This window comes from Pezoporus flaviventris, unplaced genomic scaffold (assembly GCF_033815535.1).
Source record: "Pezoporus flaviventris isolate CSIRO_AGI_PZ_B2104156 unplaced genomic scaffold, CSIRO_AGI_Pfla_v1 ptg000001l, whole genome shotgun sequence".
Lineage (NCBI taxonomy): Eukaryota > Metazoa > Chordata > Aves > Psittaciformes > Psittacidae > Pezoporus > Pezoporus flaviventris.
The window spans coordinates 33,715,861-33,741,150 of NW_026892549.1; positions in this window are offsets into that span (position 1 = coordinate 33,715,861).

Below are 25,290 nucleotides of genomic sequence, written 5' to 3' on the forward strand. Positions count from 1 at the left end.
CTGGCTACTCGAAGTGCCACAATCTTGTTCTAGAGTTAAATAAGTTGGAAAAGTGCAATAGCAGGTTTTACCTCCTCAATGGACAGTCAACATTTTTTAAACTATTTTAGCTCATCTATTTCTAAAGTGATCAAGTTAGAATTGCACATTTTCCTTCATGTAGACATTAGTAAAGTAAACAAAAATACTGGTAAACTCTACTGATAGATGGTACCAGTATTTTATCCCTATTAGGTAGTTTACCCCTGTTAGAAAAGGTACTGTGAATCATCATAGCTGCATATATACCAGTTCACAAAACCCCCTAATTCTGTAACGGAGAAAATACTTATTCTAGCTAGAACACTTAAACTTGTATAAACTCAGGGTTCCACATGGTTAATTGCATTTGCTGGTTAATGGGATCATGTTGATTTACATTTGTACTTTTAAGCTATTAAAACTTGCACACACCCTCAGTTCACCATCTAATGTGAAATTCTAGTCAGCTAGAAATCAGCAGAAGTTTTCTAGCAATCCTAAGGATGGTAGGATTTTTCCTGGGACAGAAGAGGTCCTAAAACTTACAAATTCTAATTCCACATAAGTATCAGCTAAATACATGCAATGCAGTTGTACAATCCAAAACTAGCTGGGAAGGGGCTTGGAAGTACCTTGAGGCAAGTAATGGCAATTTTGGTTTTCTGTTTGTGATGAAAAGGTTCAGATGAAAAAATTTGAAGAGATCACACAAGGTAGATATGTAGTAAATCAGTAAAAAAAGAAAACATTGAACATACGTTCTTTTAGATGCTATGCAAAAAAAAACCAAAGTAGGTTTGGGCCATTGTATCACAGCCATAGTCAATTTTGAGCTGATGCCTCCCAAGGTAATAAAAGCACAAGGAGTTTAATCAGCATATCTATCTGATCAGTCATCTCACGTTTTGCTCAAGAAATTGCTACATTTCAGTGATGGGAAGGACATACGCATTTTACCTTGTATATATATTATTTACACAGAAAGGACTTGTCCAGGTCTTTTGCCAAGAAAATAATGTATTAATTTTAAGTAAAAAAATCCTCCTTAAAAATTCCTTTAATAAGAAAATAAGATTAAAGATTCTACATGTAAAACAACAACTTTTTAATGCAGAGCGCCTCTGAAAGGGGTAATTTGTTCTAATAGCCAACCATCTTGGATGAAGCAAATGCAATAATTTAGTTTTATTGCTCAGTAATTTAGTTCACGTTTTGTATGCATTTATACACAAGCTAGTTTACACACCAACTTGAGTGCTAGCAGAATGAGTAGTGAGTTTTTCATCTCCATCTTGAACACAATTATTACATAACCATGTTATTTCATCATCTATTAATGTTAAACTCATTTGCGCAACATTATCCCAGTCTTTTTGTTGCAGACATGAAAATGAGGACAAGCATATTTCTGTGAAGTCTCTTTTGATGTATTTTGTAATAGTTTAATTCTGGAAAAAAGAGAAGTGTTGTGAGCCTTAGAACAGATAAAAGGAAACTATGCTCCCTGCACCCCCATCACAAGCTGTCCTTAGGAATGTGAGTACATACAATTCTGGAAGTGTGATAATCATCATCTTGCTCATTACCTGGGACCTACAAGGCTCTCACAAACCTTTACACCTCAAGTTAAATACCCTAAAGCAGCTGTAGCATACTCATATCCGCTGTTGGCCAGATGTAGACACAGAGTGGGAGGCATAGTGCAGTGAATAGTGGGCTACATATGCATAGCTACTCAAAAGCAAGTTAAAAGATTGGCTAGAGACTAATCCATTTTATAGGCTAAGAAATTGATTTTCAGAGGAACTGAACTACAGGTGCTCAAGGCTTTTTAAAGAAAAGCCCAACAAAACAACTTAGATCTCTTGGTAATACTAGCAGGGCTCACTACAGCATAGGAAAGCATGTGAAACATTTTCTTAGATTGTCGTTCCCTAAGTCAGGGTCCTGGGGTGGTGGCTAAGGGCATTTGTTAGTAACTACAGAACTCATTTGTTAATAACTACAAAACTAAGGATGAAACGGATTACAAGTGTTATCTGTAATATCTAGTTATTTTTGGTTGCAGCATAAAATGCATTTCAATTATCACCAGAACAACAAGAGGTGACCAGATGTTTTATACTCTATTGCTGAGAAGTAGCAAGAATATTAGAAATAAGCCAGTTACAGAAGTCCATTCTGGATCAAGTCAGATGTCTGACTTAAAAATTGATTTAAGTTAAACAGGAGAACAAATGAAGTAGGTTTAAAGGTTTCAGTATCAAAAGGGCAGACTCTGATGTAGTCATGTCAGCTGGACTGAGGAGCTAATAAATTGGCTAGGGAGCAAAGTTTTACAAACTTCACATCAATAAAATTAAAGTGGTCAAAAAGCTATATTCTAAACACTGGAAAAAGAATTCCAGAAGAAGGTACTCCAGGCCTAACCAGATAAACTACCACCTCAAGAAATGTGCTCCATGCAAAAAAAGAAACAGAAGTAACACATGAAAAAACTCTTTTCTCTGGTATTCAGTCCTTATCTGGGAAGCACAGGGGCAAAGAACTGCCAACAGAGGAGCTATGCTAGGCACTGCAAAAATGCTAACATGGATGAATGTGTAGGGGTGTTTTCTGTTGTGTTTTTTTTTTCAGTTAAATAAAATGAAACAAAGGAATGCAGTAGAGACTAAGGATAATGCAAATATATTCACAACCTCAAATTTATACATTGCATTAATTTAAGTAAATATGGCAATATTGAGCATAGGGTGAAAGGAAAATAGCTAATAGGAATGATTTTAGGGAATGAAAATCAGGTGAAGTAGAAATAAAATAAAATCTGGTATAGCTCTAAACTCTAGGAATCTAGTTAATCTCTGCTCCAGCTCAGAACCTTAGAATATGAGGCCAAAACAGCAGCAAGGACTTTCTACCAACTATAACCAAAACAAAATTGGCACAAAATGAAGGCTATTTTAAGAAGGGAAAGAGTATGCCTGACATTGGTATGTTTATCATTCTGATTTAAATAATGTCAATAGCCAAAACTTTGCATTGACAAGTTGAAGGTAGCACAGAAAAAAAAGTACTTAGAAGATATGTTCTGGGATCATACAAAGTTGAGCACAATACACTAAACTTTCACAGATTGAAACAACAACAAAACCAACAAGAAAACCAACCCCCCCCTTCCCCCCCCCAAAAAAAAAATAAAAGCTCCCCACAACAACCAAACCAACCATAGCATTCTGGGCTTTAAAAAGCCTAATTGGTGTCATTTCTCAATATTAATAAGGAGGCTCTGTGAGCTCTGTGAAAACACAACTACTATGGATTACCAGCATAAGGCAGCTAGGGTAACTTCCAACAGAGATGAGGAAAAGCAATAGCATTGTGTCAAGTACGACAGAGTGCTCACCTGAAATACTGCATGCAATCTAGTCACCTGCACTTGAAACATTAACTGGAACTAGAACAGGTAGAAAAGAAACAATACTAGGAAGATCAGGGCAATGGAAAGCTTATTTTATAAAATGAGATTAAGCAAGCTTGATTTATTTAGTCTACTATAACAAAAGCTGAGAGAGGATAGGATTGCTGTCTGCATTAGGTAAAAAGCTAAGAGAAGAAAAACCTATTTAATTTAAATGAGAATTTTGGCACAAAACCAAATAGACTTTAGCTGGCCATGAATACACTAAACTTGAAATTAGAAGATGGTTCTTAACCAACATGCACTGGTGATGAACCTTTCTGATAACTGGCTCAAGGGTTTGCTTTTTCTTTTTTTTCCTGGTTTGTTTTTTAAGTGTATGATGCTAGCTCATTGTTTTTGAATTTAGATCCTAAGTCAGTACCAATGACAAATGGTTCACCAGCAATGCTGTAAAAGCAATCACATTTTGCAACAGCCATCCTCTGGGAATAGTGGAAACAAACTACGCAATTGTTGTTAAGATGGAGTAGAATCATGGAGTACAACACACTTAAAAAGAATTACCTGATGTGACGGCTGAGGGAAGAACTACGTAACCCAACAAATGCTTTCATGTTCTAAAGCCGTGCAATGGAGGAGTTCGTAAATAGGATTAAAACTACCATGATTAAACAATTAAATAACATTCTTGTGGTAGAAAGAACTGCATGACACCAACAGTCAATAGTTCAAAAACTGTTTTTCCATCTAACACTTAAGAAGCCCCGGTTTTTTAACAACAGAAGTAAATCACAAACCAACCAGTTAGAGCCAACCACACCATATATAAAGAACTACTACAAAGCTCCCTTCTGAAGGGGAAAGCCACTCTGACAAGCTATTACCTTTTCCTGTAGAAAAGGAGTTTTTAGCAAATCCATAAAATTTTAAGTCAAACAAATCAAGATTTTTATTTTGAAGAAAATAATCCTGCCAAAACCAATTCCTTCTTAAAATGATATACCATAACACAAGATACATAAATAGCAAACAACCTAAAGCTACTTTGATATCAAACACAAAATCTGTTAAAGGACAGTAGCACTTTACGAAGAGTTTACCTTCGGTAGCAAAGGGGATAACATTTGAACCAAAGACAACTTAAATAGACAATGATTTCTGAAAGGATTTTTCTAGACTCATATTTTAAAAAGGTTTGAAATAACGTGACAACAAAAATTCCTCAGAGGAAACAAGCAATCTAATTTCTGCTTAGTCACTGACCTGCTTGCAGCTCTCGCATGTGCTCTCTGCCGCTCTCGTGCGAGGTCCTTCCTCCATGGCCATGCAACCCCTGGCCGAGGCTCCAGGGAGAGCAGAGAGCCAGACTCGGACCAACCCAGCCACAGCTCAGAACCTGCTTGTTACTATCTGTATTTCTAGTAGCAGAAAATAGCTCCTGCTTTTCAGCTCCCATACAGCCAAACACAACTACCCACAATTACACCTCTTAGAAGCCATTTTCCCTCTTTTAAAGGGAAGACAGTGTGACAAAGGTTGATTTTTCTCAGGTGAGCGAGTTGAATCACACAGTTCCTCTCAATTTGCCCAGTTAATGTTACTCAGCACCCCATGCTGGGGATGGACACTGGCAATCTGTCTGATTTCCTTAGGGAGCACAGCTCCTCCTGAGGGGAGGCTGGGGAACCTTCTAGAACCCACCTGAGGGGCTGGGAGAGGCTGCCGCTGGGACAAGGAGCTGCAGGCCCTGGTGGTGGAAAAATCCCACCCAGCCCAACTGGGCCCCAGCTGCCAGCAGTGTCTGTCAGCCCTGTGCAGGCCGCTTCAGACAGCACGTGAGGCTGCAGGAGTTGTTTCAGCCTTGCTTTTAAAGCCAATGTGCGTGGGAGTGGGCATTTTTATGTAGTGAATAAAGTGCTGCTGACATGACAGCCCTGAGGAGAACTCCAGGTCTAAACACCCCCCACATGCTTGCTAGTCCTCTGGCTCCAGCCAGCTAAGGAACCCTGTGTTTATTAGGGTGAAGAAAGAGTCCTTTGGATTGCACCCATGCTGAGAATCCCACGTACACAAACGAGAGTCAGCCAGACGTTAGTAATTACTCTTTTCCCAGGCAGTTTTTACCTGGAATACTGAGGGGCTGATGTTCTCTGAATTTAATACTTGTGCAAGCGGAGTGACACAAGTGTGGGTTGCACCATTCCTAAATGTATCTTTATGTTATTGCCAGAATAGCCAATAATTACTAAGGCTGATGATACATATTTAAAGAACAAAACCGTATCTAAATGGTGGCATTATCTTGTTCAGTGATCCTATTTCAGAAATCTAAAATGACCTCCCCAGCAAGAAAACCAATTGGTCCTGGGCTTGGATGCTTGTGAAAAATGTTATCACTGAATGTTTGTATAATGCCTGATATCTGTAGTCTGCTGTGACATTAAACAGGGATGCGGACTCCTGTCCATAGCACATATACTATAAATGTGATAATAGTACTTACCTGTAATGAACTAGAAAGTAGCCATTGGGTAGTAACAACTTTTAGGTGCAATTAAATTAAAAGATAAACTTATTTATTCACAGAAAGCTGATAGTAAAGCCACCTGGTCTGTAGTTGAATTGTTAAACTCTGTATTAGAGAAGAATATTCAAGTGGAGGTACAAAACCTCCACAAAGTTGAAAATGAATAATTTTAACTAAATATGAAGACTTTCTACTGGTGTTTTAAATCATCATTATCAGTTCACAGTTGTATACATTCATTAATCTTGTCTCTTCCTTGAAATATATAGCTTGCTATTTTACTTCTCTGAAAGGAAACCGCAGCTAAAATCAGTAAGAGAGATAAATGATAGAAATGTAACAATGGAGTTCTGGGGCTTGGACATTAATGTTTTATTAAGGCTTTGAGACAGCACTCATGACAGAACTAGGCAAACACAGGTGACAGACACAAATACTTAGACCATGTGAGGGAAAGGAAAGCCTTTATGTTTAAAAGGTTTAAAGTGTGGATGGTTTTTTTGTTTGGTTGTTTGGGGCTTTTTTTTTTTTTTAACTGAATTAGAACAAAGTTTTGATGCTAGTTTGGTTTTCCCCAGAAGAAAAACAACATTTCTTTCTTCTCCTGGACTTTTGTATAAAACTAGTGAAGCATTGTAACACTCAAAAGGGCTCCTTTTTGACTATTCAGCAAACAAAGCAAGGAAAAGGTTTTCCTTTTCTCCATAGTATTTAGTTTGCTAATGACACTGAACACAAAATATGAAGGATATGCAGTTCGTAAAACCTCCAAAGGACACAAAAAATAGTAGGTTATTAAGAGTGGGGGATTGTAAGATCTATGCTTATTCTGCAAATAAATGTGACGTTTTCAGATCTGTCAGCTGTCTTTAGTAACAGATATAGATTTCCTGTAAATGCAAGCAGGGGTAGACTGACAATTTATCCACATACAGAGTTGTGCTGATTTGACTAAAGGCTTGACTACACGTGGAATTATTCAAGAATAAAAGCAGGATTCTTACTGAATAACTCCTTGTGCAGACATGCTTTTTCTAGAATACAAACTAGAATAAGGTAAGCATGTTTATGTGATAAGCTTCTATATGCAGAATACTTTTGTAGGGTCATTACCATTAAATTCACAGCCTGCCTGAACCTGAAATAATTTTCCAGTACTGTAACATATTAAACTTGAATTTTAAAAACCATTTTCATTCAGAATTTTGGAATTCCTTCAAAGTTGGGGTTTGTTGTGTTTTTTTTAAAAACTGATTTGTCTCAGTTTGATTGAGAACAGATTTTAAATCCATGAAATCACTGTAGATTTCCTGTACTTTCTGTACAAATTTCATGTAATCCAGAGTCTTACCTGAGCTCAAGCCTCTGAAATCTGGATTTCTGGAACTCATGTTCTCTCATTCTTGGGAAATACCGACTTCACAGTCTTTCAGTGTCAGTTCCACAGTTCCCTAATGGTGAGGATTTCTGCCCCTTCTATTTACTTACTCCCATATTCCGTCTCTGTATAAGATACTGTATCTTCCACCTGTCTGTGCGTCAGCAGTCTCTGGCCAGACATTTCAATGAACTGCTGGGAGGATGGAGAATCAAATGCAAGTTCTGATTGCCCTCTGTTGTGAATAGAGCAGAAAGTGTCATTTTAAGAGGGACATCCACAACTGCGTTGTGTATGAAAGCTTGTGCAAGAAATGGCAAAAGAAGTCTTTGGTTTGAGAGAACTAAAAAATGCAGCATCAAATCCTGCATAATAAAGAGACAAAAGCAGTTCTAAAAATTATCTATTTCCTTCCTCTGTTGAAAGGACTAAGAATTTACTACCTTCTCCTTTGTCACCCCTCAATCAGCTCAGAGACTGCAGTCTCACAAGCAAATCAAGAATTTTCTAAACATGAAAATCTTCGGACAGCTGGGAATACTGTGTAGGTCAAGCATAGCCTGTTCTGTAGAGTCTCCTCCTGTAACTAATCTGCTAAGCAGGCAGCAGCAATGGAAAATCCTTTTAGTATAGGTGCTGTCCAGCAACAGAATTGCAAAACCTTAGGTCTAGGGATTAGCATCATTTTAGAAATGATGGAGGGAAGCCTGCATCCAAGGCTTTGCTAATCTGAAAAAGTAGTAATGTGTCAGCCCTTTCTTCTGATCTGCTTGTGCAACTGTCAGGCCTGACGGTTTTTTGGTTTTAAGTATCTTAAACCTACAATAATTACTAGTCTGCCTGTGAGTTAGTAAACTGGCCTGAAAGAGCTTTTGAACAAGTGAATGAATAGAGATGAAATAAAGACATATTAATTATGTAAAATTACTAACTTTTGGCCCTGTAAGCTGCTTAGTATAGAAAGAAAGGACTTTTTTTCTGTGTTTCCAATGATAAAAGATACTTGTTCTTTCCTTGCTTTGGTAGGACTTTCTACCTTAGATAGGCCTGAGATAAACACCCAGATTACTGGAGAGCAGATGGGGAACCAAGAGGAGAAATTTTTCTTGGATGACCTGTGGCAAGAAGTGCATAAATACTTGTAATGCAGATTGAACCAGCACTTCTTGTTCAGTGAGGAACTGAAAAGCATGAAAGAGGGAAAGAAGTGAGAAAATGGGGATGAAACTGCAGCCCTTTTGTTCTCTGATCCTAAACCAGAGATGAAGGCGTAGAACTGACAGCAGCTGGAGGATTACTCTACTCTCCTACTGACGCAGATTGCTGAATCCTGCTTTAAAATACGTGGATACCTGTGGATAGTCCTTCACATAGCCATTCAGTGACTGACAGATGAGGAGCAAGTCCATAAACTTGTGCAGCAGTTACTCCTGGTTCTCACTAATTCCCATGCAACCACTCAGCTCTCCACTACTGCTACCAGTGAGACTGTGTTGCCCGATGTAAATATTTCTTTAACACATACCTATTCAATTTTCTTTTTTATTACTGGTGGAAGGAATTCTTGTATTTGGTATTTCAATACTTTTTGATTCTTAATAAATTGGCTTAGTTGTGAAATAAGGTATAAGTGCTTGGGGAAAAAGGAAGATCCATGAAGTTATATCAGAAAAGTTTCGTAATGTTCAGACTATTCTATAACATTAGAAAAAACAACAGTAAATAAACAGTATGCTACAACAGAACAGATCATTCCTTCATTATTCCTTCACACAGGTTACCATTCATTGTGGAGATCGTGTGTACAGCCCCAAAAGGATTACACATCCTTTATTTCAGTGGTGGCAGGTGCTTTCTTCTTGTTGGTGCTGGGCCTTGAGCCTTTTCTCAGTAATAATTTTCACTCTGCATCTTATTTTCAGCTCTACAGATGTAGCACATCAAAATAACCTAAAAATCATTGTACATTACAGCATCATAGAGGCATCATTGGGGTCACCATTTTTCCTTCAAAAACACCCTCTTTTACTTTTCTGCGGCTGTGTAGTTAAGCTTTCTGGTGTATGCTCTCAGTAGACTTGATTCTGTAAAACAATGGCAAGAAATACTGTTATTCAGAAAGTCTCATCTTGTCCAGGTAAAGTAGTTAGCCTGACACTGCACCTTTATGTTGAATGGTACTCAGTGCCTTTGAGTGAAACAAGACCTGTATATCATTTTCAGTATCAGATATTCAAGTGCTATTGATGAAGATATTTGACTTATCAAAGCTGCCCAGGCTGGTGACTGGGACTCTTGTGGTCTAGCTCAGGCAGTGATTGAGACAACTCCAGGGCCTGTGGGGAGGATTTGGGGAGACCATGGGTGAATCTGGTAAGGGCCATTAAGACTTATTAGAGCCCTAAGGACTTGACAACTACGGAGTAGAGCATTATCACCATCTTACCTTGTGTGGGCCATTCAAAACTCATTAGATGTCAAGAACTTTCTTACCTTCTGATGCTCGAAGAATTTATAGAGATGAAAGTCATTCCAGAGTTGTCATGTTCCCTGCAAAAAGTGTTAAACTACAGTTTTGTCACTCCTGTATGTTATTTAAATCTGACATACTACTTCCACTCAAGCCCAAGTCATTTTACCATTGAAAGAGAAGTGGAAAATGCAAAATGCTATTCCGTAGAGATGGATGTGTAATTCTGAGTATGTCCAGAACTCCAAATTTAAGAAAACCATCCCAGGGACATCTCTGCAGTAAAGTTGCACTGCAAAAGAAAAATTCAAGTGTTAACTTTTAGCCTGAAACTTTTTATTCTTTTTATATAAAGCAAGCTTATTAACTAACATGCATGGGCAATTATCTAAAGATAAAGTAAAATGAAAGTATACAACAAGATTTCTGCTTATAGTGAATTTTTAATGCAGTTAGTATTGGCTTATTTTGTGTAAATAAAAAGGAATTGAGAAACCTAAGGCCAGGTAGAGGTCAAATTTTATCATTTAGGGACCGTTCCTAAAAGGCCTCTTTGCTCAAATAGTACCTCATAGAGAATGCACAAAAATGAAAGCTTTAGTCAGTTAAGTTTGTTTAAATGACATTATGGGGGATAAACCCATATTGTTTCAGAAAGTATTATCCTAGTGTTCAGAGACCTTGTACTTCAGGCAGTCAGCCAGAATCTGTCACCATAGATTCACAACAATCAAGGCCTTGACAAGTTTTATGTCTAAAGAAAACCAGTTAGTCAATTAATGGTTAAAGACTTCAAAACATCTTTTTGTTGGTATGACACTGATTCAAAAGATAAAAGTCTAAGTAAACCTTTTCAACAGTTTTCTGTTCTTTTCTCCAAATCTTCTGAGGAGAAAGAATGACAAAAAAATCCAACCACAAATCCTGCTAGAACACATAATAGTTAACTAGTAGACAATCATTTAGTGTAACTCTTCCATTAGCAATTGGAACATTTCCTCTAAAACAGAAAGAAACTTTCAATAGATTTTATGGTTTCAGACTTGAGTCTTTAATTGGATGTCGCCATTTAATTTTGAATGAAATAGTTTTTCTTTTATTGCACTCTGATACATGCCAGCTTTGACAGAGAAAGCAAGCAACATAATGCTCATATGGCACATTAAGAGCCACACTCTGTTGTGGCTTTGCACTTGAGAGACCCTAAATTCTACAAAATTTGTTCATTAAAAGGCTTGACTGTGTTAGAGGTAATGTAATAATTGAAAGAGGCACAATTGCTTTTTGCAAAACCTATTTTTGAGCTCTATGAAGGGATAAAATAACAAATTGTCTGCCCCAATTTCTCTCAATGTTCTTTAGCTAGATGAATCAAACATAGTTGCACTTAATGCAGGAGCTCCTCAAAATTCTATTGCCCTGGTAATACAGAAAATCAGACTGAATCAGCATAGAGATTTTCTCATCCTGAAATCCATCAAGATATCTTTTAGGAATCTATCTTTCTTCAGAAAACACATGGTTCTGATTCCTAAAGCTGCTCAAAACTCACTTATGTAAGTGCCATCAAGCAGTCTCTAAACACTATAAAGAGGCTCACAATGGACATAATGCCTGTATAATATGTGCATACATACTGCCTTGTAGATTTTCTTTGCTTACAGCTTTGATCCTCCTCAGCACCCATTTGGATGCCTTCTAGAACAGCCAAGGATTTAGGGTTTGCTGATTTCTTAACAACCTCTTAAAGAAAATTTGGTCCCAGTACATGCCTGCCCAACTCTGCTGACATCAGCAAGTTCATGAAAGAACAGAAATTGTTTGCTCAAGGCAAATTCAATGCTTCCTCTTAGTGGCCTAAATTTGGGAAAATATCCCTATTAGGATTAGTATTCAAACAGAAAACAGTGCCAACACATTGCTAAATTCAGCTTTCTATCTGGAATTCTGCAGTCTAGTTATAAGTTCTCGCAAGCAGTGCTGTCTTTCAAAATACTGCTTTCCAAGAGCTCCAGCTATGTGGATGACCAGGAATATACAATTTAGATCTTGCCTGAGATTTAAGAATATTCTATGTAGAAGAATAAGATCCAAAGCCAGACATAAAGATTATTCTCCTGAGTTTCAACACCAGTCTGGCAAATCCTTTGGCCTAAAGCTGCCCAGGATCCTTCTACCGTAGGCCTTCTTTTTTTTTTTCTTTTTTTATAATTTCTTTTTTCTAATCATTATTATTTTCAGATTAGCTTGCTTCCTTTATCAGTGAACTCACCTGCAGCTAAATCAATTCTCCCGTTGCAAAATATTGCAAAGGTTTTCCCCTCTTCCACTCAGAGAATCAACTTCTGTCCTTTAATTACATCCATCCCAATTATTTTAAATCTGTCTTTTACTTCTTTCTGTACTACTTCAAAAATTGTCATACTCGGAGGTACCTGCAGAGAAGATTAGTGAAGAATCTTCCAGCAGCCATCAACTTTCTGAATGCATAAGTTGATTATTCAGGGTTCAGTCATTAAAATAAAATAGTCTCTTCATTCCTATCATGGTAGCAACTTTATCGGTAAGGTAGACACATATGCATTACACCGTGCCACCATTTTCAGAAAAACAACCTCAAAGCATCAGACAGAATTCATTAGTTGACTTTAAATATTTTCCCCAAACATTATGAGTTTGAGGAATTGTAGAGGGCAGCTTGTAAGGAAACTAAGAAATTTTATGTCCCTTATACTTTTGTCCTTGCTAATATGAATAGTGGTTACTAAAGTTCATGGAGATAACTTCAGCTATTCAGGTTAAAGGTGTCTCTTTCCACAAAACTACCATTACTCCATCACCCCAGCTGATAGTCTCTCCACCTCATAGTGCTAGGAAAGGATTTTCTTCTATGCATAAATTACATTAAATTAACCATCACTGGCAGGTGGATGGTGTAATTATATATTTGTAGTAAAGCCAGCAGTTGGGATTTTCAAGGGCATTCTTTTAGTTTCAACAGGAATATGGGCGAAAGAATGTGCACCCTGAAAAATTCTTCCTTTGCATTTTCTTTTTGGCCAGAAACCAAATTACTGTCAAAAGGTGCAGATCATCAAGAGCGGAAACCTTTGTTTTGTTTAATTTCAAAGTTATAAAACGTAAAACTGTGAAACTGTGGTAAAAACATTTCAGCTAGCTCAAGCAGGGATGCAGTGTATTACCAAATGTTTTCTGAAGCAATGAAGACTCAAAGTGTGGTTTTCTACTTTTTCTTTTTTCCCCAGCAGTTTTTTTTGTTTGTTTGTTTTTTTTTTGTGAAAAATAAACCTATTCATCCATTTATTTTCAAGGATATATCTTCATTAACTGAGGTCTAGACTTATTTGGAAAACAGGAGAAAATGTTTATCACTGTTTTCATTTGTTTAGTTGAAACGTTGCTGGAAATATCAGCATTCCAACGTGTGAAACATTTTCATTAACTCTACCAGTGTCAACTGGGATTGTCTCTGCAAAAAGTCAAACGTGGTAGATCTATGCCCAGCAGCCACAATATATTGGAAAACTAAATCAAGTTGGTAAATCTGTCCCCAAACCACAAGACAGAACTGAGTTGGAAGCACTAGAGTTGTGCCCTCTTTCCAAATCCACAGCATGAACTCTCCTGAAAGAATCCACTTTCCAGGATGTTTCATTCATCAGCCATTAAAAACAAACAAGAAAAAAAGCAGTCTTTTCAAAATGTATCAGGTTGGGCGACCAGAATAGCCAAGTCATGAATAATTTGTAAAAAATATTGACCATGGTCATTGCTGTAACACATTTGGAAATCCTTTGATACTCTAGGCCTGATCTAGAATATCATTCAAGTACGCGTATATGATTACATGAATATAGCTCCTCTTGGGTTTTTCACAGCTGACATGTTTGGAGGTGGTGAGTGAAGTTTTGCTAGGTAAAAGCTAAGGAAAAAAGGTGTTCACAAATCCACTATAGAGTTCATATTCACATTTGACCCTATTATAACCCGTCAGAATTCACATGTAAAGTAACTCGAGATGTTTCCATGAAATCAACTAGGAACCAGCTTGGAGGATTGTGTGTGTTTGTGTGAAAACAAAAAAGGAAGGAGAAAGAGCTTAAAGAAATTCCATTTTTATTACAATAAAAAATGCAATTTAAGGTAATTATTTAAGCATCCTCTTCAAATTTATACAAACTTTCATTAAACACATGAACCAAGACTTAATCAACTGTAGTTACCAAATTCAGCCATAAGCTCTGAATGACCCTTTTGACGGATAAATACAGCATTTTTTTTCATTTGTACAATAAAAGTAGTGATATCATTCTATGTGAAATGTCAAAAAATTATTGCAACAAAAAAAGCCACCCTTGTTCCCAAAGTGAGAGCTTGGCCCTTCTCCTCCTCTAACTGGGACTGCAAGCATAGTTTCACAGATACTTCTGGTTTACATAGTATGAGAGCTCAGTGTGCCCTTTTCCACACAAAATTTTAGCATACAGCAACCTCAGATGGCTGATTACCACCCTCCTCTCCCCTTCTTCCTTTATAACTGGGTTTATAATGAAAACGTTGACACAGCCTTAACTATGGCAACATTAGCATTTGCCATTATAATTAATAGATTCTTTTTTTCTTTGTGATTTACACACATAAACTCTTCCCTGTGCAGTAGTTACAAATGGTATAGCTTGTAACATATACTATCCCTAAACAACAAATACATTCTTTTTAGAGTATGTCTCTGATAAATTTTATTTAAATGTAAAAGGTAATAGGCAGAAAATGTAGTTTGCTTACAAGTTTCCTTTATGGTTGTTTGACTGTCACTTTTCTACAGATTTATGATAATCATTCTTGCAACAAAAACATTTACTTCACTGTCTAAATAATAAGGTAATTTGTTACAGCTAATTACTCAAGTGCTTCCTTAATCTCAATTAAAAGATCCAGGCTGATTTTATACATTTCTGCAGCAGTATGTTCCAGAATATCTTGTTAATGTATTCCCAATCACATATTTGTTAAGGAATGCATGGTCCATGCAAAACTGAAATGCTAAAATACATAGCTGCAATCTTAAACAATGATTTATTGTGACACGGGATGTGGGACATTTCCACAGCTTTTGTGATTGCAGTAATGAAGCTGTAAACCAAATAGCATGAAATGAAGCAAGGCCTTACAATTTAATCAGCTCGTAAACAGATCTACTGCATCAAGCAAATGACATTATTATCCATCCGAAGTAAATCATGCTAATCTCAGGAGATAAAATCAACATCATTAATGGTCACATGTCATATTCATCAACACTAAACCATCCCTTTTGACAGATTAATCCTAACTACAGCTCCCACGATGTATGGTAATAGGGCTTGTAGCATACATTTCATTCAGCAGTACGGCTAACCAGCACTCTTAGTCTGCTATTACAAATAATTTTTTTATTGATTTACATATTTTAAAATGCATTTAAGGTGAGGTACCATTAAAAATCCTGTCACTATCACATATTTCTTCCTCACATTTTCAGCCTGTATTAATAGAAACTAGAGACTAAACAGTGTGTGCCATATAAATACTTTCTTTAACATGCTGTTAGTGGTAATTAAAGATCGCTCTCCGTGTTTTTCATTTAGCAATGAAAATGTGTGCCCTTTTTTTATAGGGTTTAAAGAAGTATTGATAATATTATTCTAATATCTCATTTGTAGTATAGCAGTGCATAGTGCCCCTGGTCATGGATCAGGACTCAATTGAGCCAAATAGGATCCTGAAGACTTTATTATCCATTATGCCCATAATTAATACAACATGAAAAACAAAGTTGCATTTGTGATATGCACTCTTCATTGCAGTTCATTGTGTCCTGCAGGCTGGTTGCGATTTCTGCTCAGACTCCAGCTCCTGCGCATTGGCTGTTTGTTGCAAACAGAAAATATATTTATTTATCATGGAACTGACCCTATATGAATGCTTTTGAAAAGTGTCCACTATTCAAAGTGTCACTTCCCTTGAACAGGCACTGAATTATATTGACAGGCACATTATCAAGGGCTGCTGACTGACAGAATGAATGACTGCGGCTACATGCCGCATTGCCAGTCATTGATTGAGTGGGTGCAAAAATTATCTACAACCTTTGTAGATCTAAAGGACTCTGAACTAAGGCTAGAAAAGACGATAAATGCAAGTGATTTACTAGCATAGCATTTATTAACTTAGTGCAAACATCTCAACTATTACCCAAACTACTTCACTAATGTAATAATCCATTAATGGTCTATTCTCTCTCCTGAAACTATTTTTTTAACATTCCTTGTATGCAATTATTAATGTCATGTTATTTAATATGTGTTTATATTTCACCAGGGAAATATTTGTGTAATAATTTAAAAAGCAACCACTGCCTCCTGCATTTGTTTTTAAGCCAGTGTGGGTTAAGATGTGTCTTAGCAAAATTGTAAGGGCAAGGCAAAAACAATATTAGACACTGCCTGTGGCTGACGCGTAGCAATCAGTAAGTTTGGTTAAGAGAGAAGGCAGAATACTCCTTGGGCTGTGCTGGGACTTTAGGAAAACACTAAAGTACCCACAAAAGCATTTCATTTATTTGTCAAAATAATTTATAAGCTGGATTTAGTTTTGATTGACATAATGGCAGCTTGAAGAAGTAGACCACAAAGATCTAATTTTTGTTAAAATCACATCTATTGACTAAAATGAAAAATGTTAATAAAATGTTTCAATAAGTGCATTAATTTCAAAACCTCAAAGTACTAATGTCAAATTTACTGGAATCCACTGATCTTTAAAGGGGTTTTAAAGATTTTATAACTTAGATTGTCACATTACTTACCAAGAATCCTTAAAAATCTGGTTTTTCTATCTATGGTGTGTTTTTACTGTTAAGGTTGTGAAGACTTTTTCTGTCACTGTCCTTTTTATTCTCAGTACTCCTGTACTTGAAGCCCTACATAACAAGTTACTTAATCTTTGACAGGCTGCAGACCTCTGTAGAGCTCATCAGTGAGGGTGGTTAGAGGACTAAAAGAATCACTGGTGAGGAAGACCAAAAAACCCCATCTTTCTCGTAGGAATTTGTGCTACTGCATCATGTCTTAGTGAGGTCATGGTGTCACTGAGCTAGTCCAAATCTGTGTCGTAGTACCCATGTAAATCAAATCCTAGTAAGAAACTGCACTTGTGCAAAAATAGTTATGATCTATAAAGATGAAATATGGATTGTCTCACTTTTATCTTCAAGAAACAAAGGACCAAAAACATATGGTGGGCAAAAGACAGCAGGAATGCCTCTATTAGCTCACTTTTATGCCTGTTAGGCGTATGGATTAGGATTACTATTAAAAGGATAAGGACAGTCCCACGTGACTAGTTGATAATTAAGAGTAAAATGATGTATTATTTTAATTCCTATTATTTGGTCTTCCCAGAGAACAAGTTTTAGTAAATATCTGATAAAAAACTTCTTTGAGTATTTTATATAAGGTATTTAGCAGTGGGACTTGGATAAAAGCTACTACTGTAGTACTAACATATCACATCATCTAAACTCTTTTTAGCAGAAGACATTAAAAATGTCATTTACTAATGATATCATTACAAAGAACTTGTTAATCTATTGTTTCACTTCTGAAATGCAGCTGTAATAGGAAGCTGTGCTTGTTTTTAATAAATACTGATAATCTATCAGTTTAAAGAGCTACACATTGAACTCATACAGATAACTGGTTCAGTCTCAAAATGATAAAACATGTCTTGATATAAAGATCATTTCATTCCTTAAAAATGTAAAGAAGACATGATTTAAAATACTGTGCTTTGGTTGCATGCACAAGATTTTTATAATCAATCATCTAAAATAAAGTGTACTAGTTAGGAGCTATTTGAAAGGAGACAAGCTGAAAACTCACCAAAAAAATACAACCCCAACAAAAAAAACCAAACAAAAATAACCAAACTGAAACCCACAACATAACAAAAGCTAAAGAATAGAAAACATCTCAATTTTTATGCATATATTTTGTTTGCTGTTTTATGTTTACTGCAACTTAGTAAGTCAATCTACTAAGTAACAAACTTGCAAAACAAAGTTTTAATTGTAGTAACATTGCTAGTTACAAGCTAATAGAATTATCCAAGGAAATGCATATGTGATTACTGAGGAAATGACCACTACAAAGTTAAGTATAACAAAGCCAACTAGAGAATGTGGGCTACCCAACACTGGTATACAAAGCTGGTTCCTCCTGTGTGTAAATGTATGCTGAAGGATAGTCCAAGCAACATACAATGGAGTTATTTTACTGCCATGATTCACTGGTTAAAATGATGGTGGAATATGCAGTGCTGGATGTTCAGGCCCTAAAATTCTCTTCAGTATGTTATTAATTTGCATGTGGCTCAGGTTTGTAATAACTAGTGAAAAAAATGGTTACTTTCTCACTTGCTAACCATTGTGGAATAAATTGTTGGTTACTGCCTTGTAGTTGTGAGGTTGTATTTGAAATCTAGAATGCTTTTAAAGTCAATGTAAAGGATATGGGTTGAAGTAATAATTAGACTACATTAAGAGTTTATATTTTTATTAAAAACCACCAAGAAACCATGGAAATTAACATAAGCTAGATATGCATATTTCAATCTAACATCAATAATACAGTGAGAGTGTAATGTGCCTCAAACATGCATTTAGTTGTATGGCAGCATTAGTTCAATAAAGGTACCAGGCAACAAAGACCTTATGAACATAGTTAAAATCTCCTAACAGCTGATTTTCCTTTTGCCTATTTGGTATGTAAAGTATAGTAGGTTTATGCACCTATGCAGTAACAAATTGGTGCCTGCTTATGATCCACATAATTTCTCCAAATCAGCTTTTTCTGATGAGTAATCTACATTGCCACTATTTGGGTCACATAAAAGAAAACCCTAATGCTGTAGCTGACACCTTCATTTTCATCCCAACTGACTGTAGAGCTTCTAATTTAGGGAGACAAGTGGCTATTATGCATAGCAGCAAGGGGAGCAGTGCCAGATCTGCAAACTCAAATCTAAGGAAACGAGAAAACGCTTTTTTATACTCTCTGTATATAAACATTTAAAGTGCATGTAGCTAATCAGCGAGCAAAAGTAGCCTCTCTCATTTTCTCATCAGCAACCTTAATAGTGACATAAGCATGGACCTCAACATACAATCTCGGACATTTAATTTTCTTATGTTGAGAAAGAGGAAAATCCAGAGAGAAAATAAAATGCACCCTTTGTTAAACTTGTATTATAAAAACATATAAAACTACATGGAAGCTTGTAATTGCACTCTTGGCTTTAAAATTTCTTTTCAAGGTTTTCTTTCTTCTCCAGTATAGTCAGAAATACACCTTACAAGCACAGAGATCCATGCAGCTAATTTAAGGCACACCGAAGACAACACAAGCTAGAACAAAACTCCTGGTTTTTGTAGTTTTAGCTAACTTTTGTCATAAGATGAATTAGTTAATTTTGAATTATTATTTCAGAAAAATCAATTATAAAAGGCCTATATATTCTCCTTTATTCTGGTCATTTTTTTTCCTTCCTTCTGAATGCCATTTCTTATGCCAAAGGAAAAAAAAAAATCAGTTTCTCATTGCATCGTCATACAGACAGAAGATGATCAAAACGCATACATGGTGACCCATTTCTTAGCTATTGACAGTGGAGCTGGAAAACACTGGAAACACTTTTTTATTTTTCATACTGTTTGGATTATAAAAGGAAACGCACAAACTTGAAAAGACTGATTGATTGGCTTCAATGGATTAGCCATGGTTATCTTAAAAATATTTCCAAACTTATATGGGCAATTGCCTATGTCTTCATTTTAACGTGAAGTTCTATTCTGCAAAACAATCATCGAAGCAACATCTTTGTCCTCAAATAAGTTTTATTTGTGTATGTAATGCATGTTCCTTTTAAGTAGCTCAGTTTTGGTTCTGTGTAATTATCAGAGTATTCAGGGCCTAATATCATGACTGCATCCCTAACTGAATCCCAGTGAGAAGAACAGATAGTATCTGGCCTTTACGAACTGCCATACGGTGGCTGCTTGGAAGGAAAGGGTACTCCTGTGTTTCTATCTACTTTTGCATAGGACCAATGATAGTATACCTAGTGACCCACACTCTGAGCTTCTCCTGCAGCAGTAATACAGCACCATGGGCTTGTCAGTCAATCAGTCTAACAAACTAGACAAGCATAAAAGTAATGATTCATCAAGTGACAGCTGAGCTCCTGGGAGTCTTTAGGAAACAGTGCCTGAGCCACCAGGGTTAATTTGCCCTTAAATCCCTGAGGTAGCACAATTCCTCTGTATCCCTTCCCATCCCCTGCCAAGGAGTCATTGCACCTCTATGGAACCATTTAGTCTTTGACCCAGCCAGAAGCAGTCCAGTCTGACTTGCAGATGCTAGTGCATTTAACTTCAACTGGGATAAAGAGAAGTCCTTCTCTTGTAAATGGAAAACATTTTGACTAAAAGCTGCCAAATCGCAGCAAGTAGTGAAGTCCACAAGGCTTTTTTCAGTGTCATTTGGTAGAGGGAAAGAAAAAAACCTTCAAGGAGAGCATATGAGTCATGGGACTGGGTTTCCAGAGGGCTTTTTGGGATTCTTTTAGACCAAGAGTTTTCTAATACTGTCAGAGCAGGGAGCTGTGTGAAACTCAGCAATTTTGACTGTCATGCTGTTTTTCAGTTCCAGCTTTCATCACTTTGTGCCTTTTGGGTCTAACTTTGCCTTCACTTAAGTGGCTGTCAATGAAGAATAAATCACATGAGGAATACTTAAGGCCATGCTCTTTGCCCAGCCCACATAACAGAGGAAGGAACCAAATCCTCAGAAATTAAGGCATATACTCTCCTCAGTATGGCTACTGAAATCCTGGAGAATTAACTGATAAGCTGAATATGAGAAATAGTTATTTTCTTTAGCATTTACTCCATTACTCTGTGAGGACTTGCAGCCCTCTGCTGCTTTTTAGAAAAGCAGGGAAAAAAAGCTCTCTTTTGAGCACAATTCAAGAGATGAAGACAGTAAAAATGGATGTATTGCACAATGCATGAGTAGCTTTAGTACAAATTAATATACTGTGATGGGTTTAGGGACAGGGGGGTGTCCAGACTTGGACCTGGAACAGTCAAGCCAGTGATTCATGGCTTTCTCTAGAGAGGCCAATGATTCTTTAATTCCAGCCTCTGAAACTATGCCTTACCATTTATTTTTTTTCAGATGCAAAATACTGCAGACATTATTTCTTGAAGGGGCACATCCTAAAGGACATTGGGACTAGCTAACAAACTGGAAATTTGGGCAGGAGATAAACTGGGCTCTCAATGTACATTTTTTAAAGAGGAAAAAAACCTGTGGCCTGATTCTGACTTAGACTCTTGCCTAGGAAGCTCATGTAAGTCTGAAGACTCTGCAGAGGAGCCAGCTTCACAGTAGGAAAAGGTTATTTTGTTATTATTAGCAGCCTGAGGTGTGCTGATTATTTTACTCCTGGTATTTTGCCATCTCTTTTAACAGGCATTGCCACAAAATTACTCATGAAAAGGGTTTTTTGAATGGAGCTCACTCATCTTGGGACAGATTCCAACTCTGATCATAGGGAAACCATTTACTTTTTCAATTACGTGGTCAAGGCACCACCCCAAGTACTGCTGAGTCTTCTCTTCCCATGTTAACCTAGTGGGAATGGCCAACGAATAAGCAGAAGCAAGTAAGTGTTTGGTGAACTTTAGAGTCAGAAACTGTACACAAAAGTCTTCAGGTCATCAATTTCCCTTCATTTTTTGCATGCTACTCTTGAAGACTCTTTATGGGACCAGTTTTCAGAAACACATTTCAACAGCAATACTACAGATATAAAAATTATGATTCCTCTCTTCAGTAAATGTTGGAAATGACATATAACTGACCTGTCAGCTCCTATCCTTCATCTGGTAGGGGTTTGAATCAACTTTCTAGAAGAAAACAGTCTGATGTAAAGTCCAGCTAGACCTTAGCTAGACAAATATAATTAAAGCACAAACCTTAAACAAATGCAAGGCTTTATTGTCACCTACACACTTGTTCTGCCTATCTAATCCACACAATGGTCTGTTGACCATGAACTTTTCTCCCGTGTGGGAACTGAGGGTGATCTCCTTCACACTTCTTAACTTCCAGACAATTTTTCTCCTCTCTTTCCCTCTTAATTCCTTTCTCCCACTGATAGAAAACCTCTCAGTAACTCCTCCTCAACATTAGAAAGCATTCCAGCATTTCACAGTTCCTCACATCCGTTACTGTTTGCAGGACTGTATCCCGCAGTTCAGCAGTATTAGGCCAATCTCCGAGTCACTGAAGTCAGAAGGGATTTTGCCACAGATGATAATGAGCACAGGATGAGGCCCATGCAACAAATTTTGTATTACATCCAGGTGTATATTTATGTAAAAGGCATATTTCACTTAATGTAAATGACAGGGCTTCAGTATCCAATGGATATATTCTTTCTAACTCAGCTCTGTGTAAAAAGCTTTTCATTTACTATACTTTTGGTTCAAGTGCAAAAAATGAAGTGGGGTAGTTAAAAACAGTAATGTACCTGATGATTTACCATATTTTATTTACATTATTATATAGCTATTAGATGTAATATTGTCTGCCCCTGTCACTCTCTGCAATGTGTTTGATGATTCAGGGAATAAATAAAACCCTGGGTTAGCAAATAAATGAGAGGAGAATTGGCAGCAGACCAAGTCTGCTTTATTTGACTGAAAAAGAGATGTGTTACATGGCCTGTTTGTTTAAGTTATGCCAAGAGCTGAGATACACCAGGTGTTGTAGACCATGGAGTAGTGCCCTTAGAATGTTTGCAAAAACCAGATTTCTGTTTACTGGTTTGCAAGAAGAATACATAACCAGAAAGTTTACACTAAGAAGTTGAAAGAGTAGAATTCTGTGCTAATATTTTAATATTTTCTTAAAATTACGGAAATGTCACATATATACTAACAGTGACTCTCCAGTCCCTGTGTGTCTGTCTCTCTGATGGAATCTGTAGTATATGTATTTATGAAAACTATTTTAATGATTATCCTAGTGATACTGAAATACCGACAGTTCTTCAAAACAGATCAAATCATGCTACCTTTCAACTGAACCTCCCTTAAGTTCAGCAAATGGGAGTTGGGTCTGGGAGATTTAATCTGTCAAGGTTTTTCCCCCCCACTACCTCTTCCATCAGAGGCAGCTAGAGAGTGAATTAAAACCAAGGAGAACAGCTGTTCTTTCAGGGTGGGTATGGAAGTATACAGCTCCAGTGCACAAAGACACCATAATAAAGAGGATCTAACACAATACTTAAAGTTGTTAACTTTTGCTTATGATCATACTGAGGATGCATTCGCTGCAGAGGTGGCTGGGCTACCAGCTTTGAGCTGCTATCCACAGCTTCAAGCAGAGCCAACGGAGTGGGGAGGATGTGTGATCCTCAGCTGCTTCATTGCAAAGTCAGCCAAAGCAGTTTCATCCACCACATAAGACTGTTTTAAGTAATCCACTTAACTTTTCACTGCTGTGGGGCCAATAACCTTTGTCAAGGGAAGAGGTAAAGCCAGCAGGACATTCGTCGTCAGCTAGTGAAGCGGTTTCTGCAGTGTACGTCAGATCACAGCCTAAATCAGGTTCAAAACTTGCTGAGAGCATGGTGGGGGAGAGACACGAGGACACAGAGAGAAAAAAGCCATGGGAGAGAGAAGCAGAGAAAGACTACTCATTACCTCTTTAACTCTATGATCTGTTACCAGCCCACTGAGCAAAACATATCTGTCTACCAACAAAATAAAAGCTAATGCATGTGAAGCTTCTTTAGGTTTCATCCAGTCATTTATTTGTTTTAGTGATTTTCTTCACTGCCTTGAATAGAAAAAGATTACTTTTTAAAAACCAACTGGAGCAGTAGTGACATGAGTTATCTTCCAGCCAGAGTACATTGCCTAGGATTCAGTTATCTCAGAGACTGCTTTTTTCTCTGTATCTTCTAGTGGTTATAACTTACAACTGCCTGGAGTGCTTTTATTTATTGTCTGGTTCAAGCATCTTGATGGACAAAACATTCCTACTGACTCTCTTTGGAACTCTAAGTCTGCCAAAGCCTGAGCTTCAGCTTGAACAAAACACACAAGTAAAGTCTGCTTAACCTCACTTTGTATTTAGCGAAAGGATATTGGGATAGTCCCAGAAAAATGTTGAGAGATCTGTGTTGATCTAATGAAGAAGATAATAATGCCATGAATACATGGAAGCATGCATTTATGTACACTGGTTAGTGTGGCTGAGTTGGTATAAATAAAAAAAGGAGATCCCTAGGATAATTTCGAATTCCAGCGAAGTCAGAGCTAAAACTGCAAGTGACTGTAGTGGGACCAGCATTTTGTCACTGTTTTTTTTTGGCTCTCTAGTTTATCCATTAGCCTGTCTGTATGTGATCAGTTCTGTGTCTGTATAAGACACATGGAGATTAGTTCAAGGCCAGGTTGAATGAAGCCTTGGGTGGTATGGTTTAGTGTGAGGTGTCCCTGCCCATGGCAGGGGGGTTGGAACTAGATGATCTTAAGGGGGTCCTTTCCAACCCTAACTATTCTATGATTCTATGATTCTGCTGTCATACAAAGGAGTACACACATCTTTTTAATGTAACTTTCCTCAAAAGTTTCTTTACAAGAATGTCAAGAAGCTGCTCAGTCTCCATTAATATGGGCACAAGTATTAGAACACAGGATGGATTATATGTACGAAAATAAACTACTGCTTATCTCACAACTGAAGTTTTCTAAAACCATTTTTAATGGTCTTGCAAGCAAAATAGATTCAATAGGTCTGATCTGCCAATATGTTACTCCATTTGTATGTCAGTGCAACTCCATTGATTTTTATGCTATTATGGCAGTGTAAAAATGAAATAACATAGCATTGAATCAAACCTATTCAAAAGCTGATTGATGGTCCTGTTCAGAAATCAGATGAATTAAGAAAAGCAAAATATGCTGAGAGGAGGTGATGTTCCTGCTGTCGTGGGAGGAAGGATCACACACTGTAACAAATAAGCTGGTTTCAATGATAGAACATGCTTCACAGTGGAGAAATGATTTGAAATTACAGGACTATATAAAATTTGTTTAAAAGACTCATCATTGTCTAAATAGCCTCTAGCTTGTGTTCTTCCTCTTTGAGAACTACTCTAATCCTCAATTCTGCATCTCTATTTCTTCACAGAATAAAGTTTGCTAAGTACAGGTCTCACAGGCAGTAAGATTTGTTGCTTTGGGACTTGGGACAAAATCTAATTTTAGTGGCTCTATGCTTCTGCTTATAGTGGTGAGGCAGAATATCAAATGAGCTGTTTAGCTGTGTTAGAGC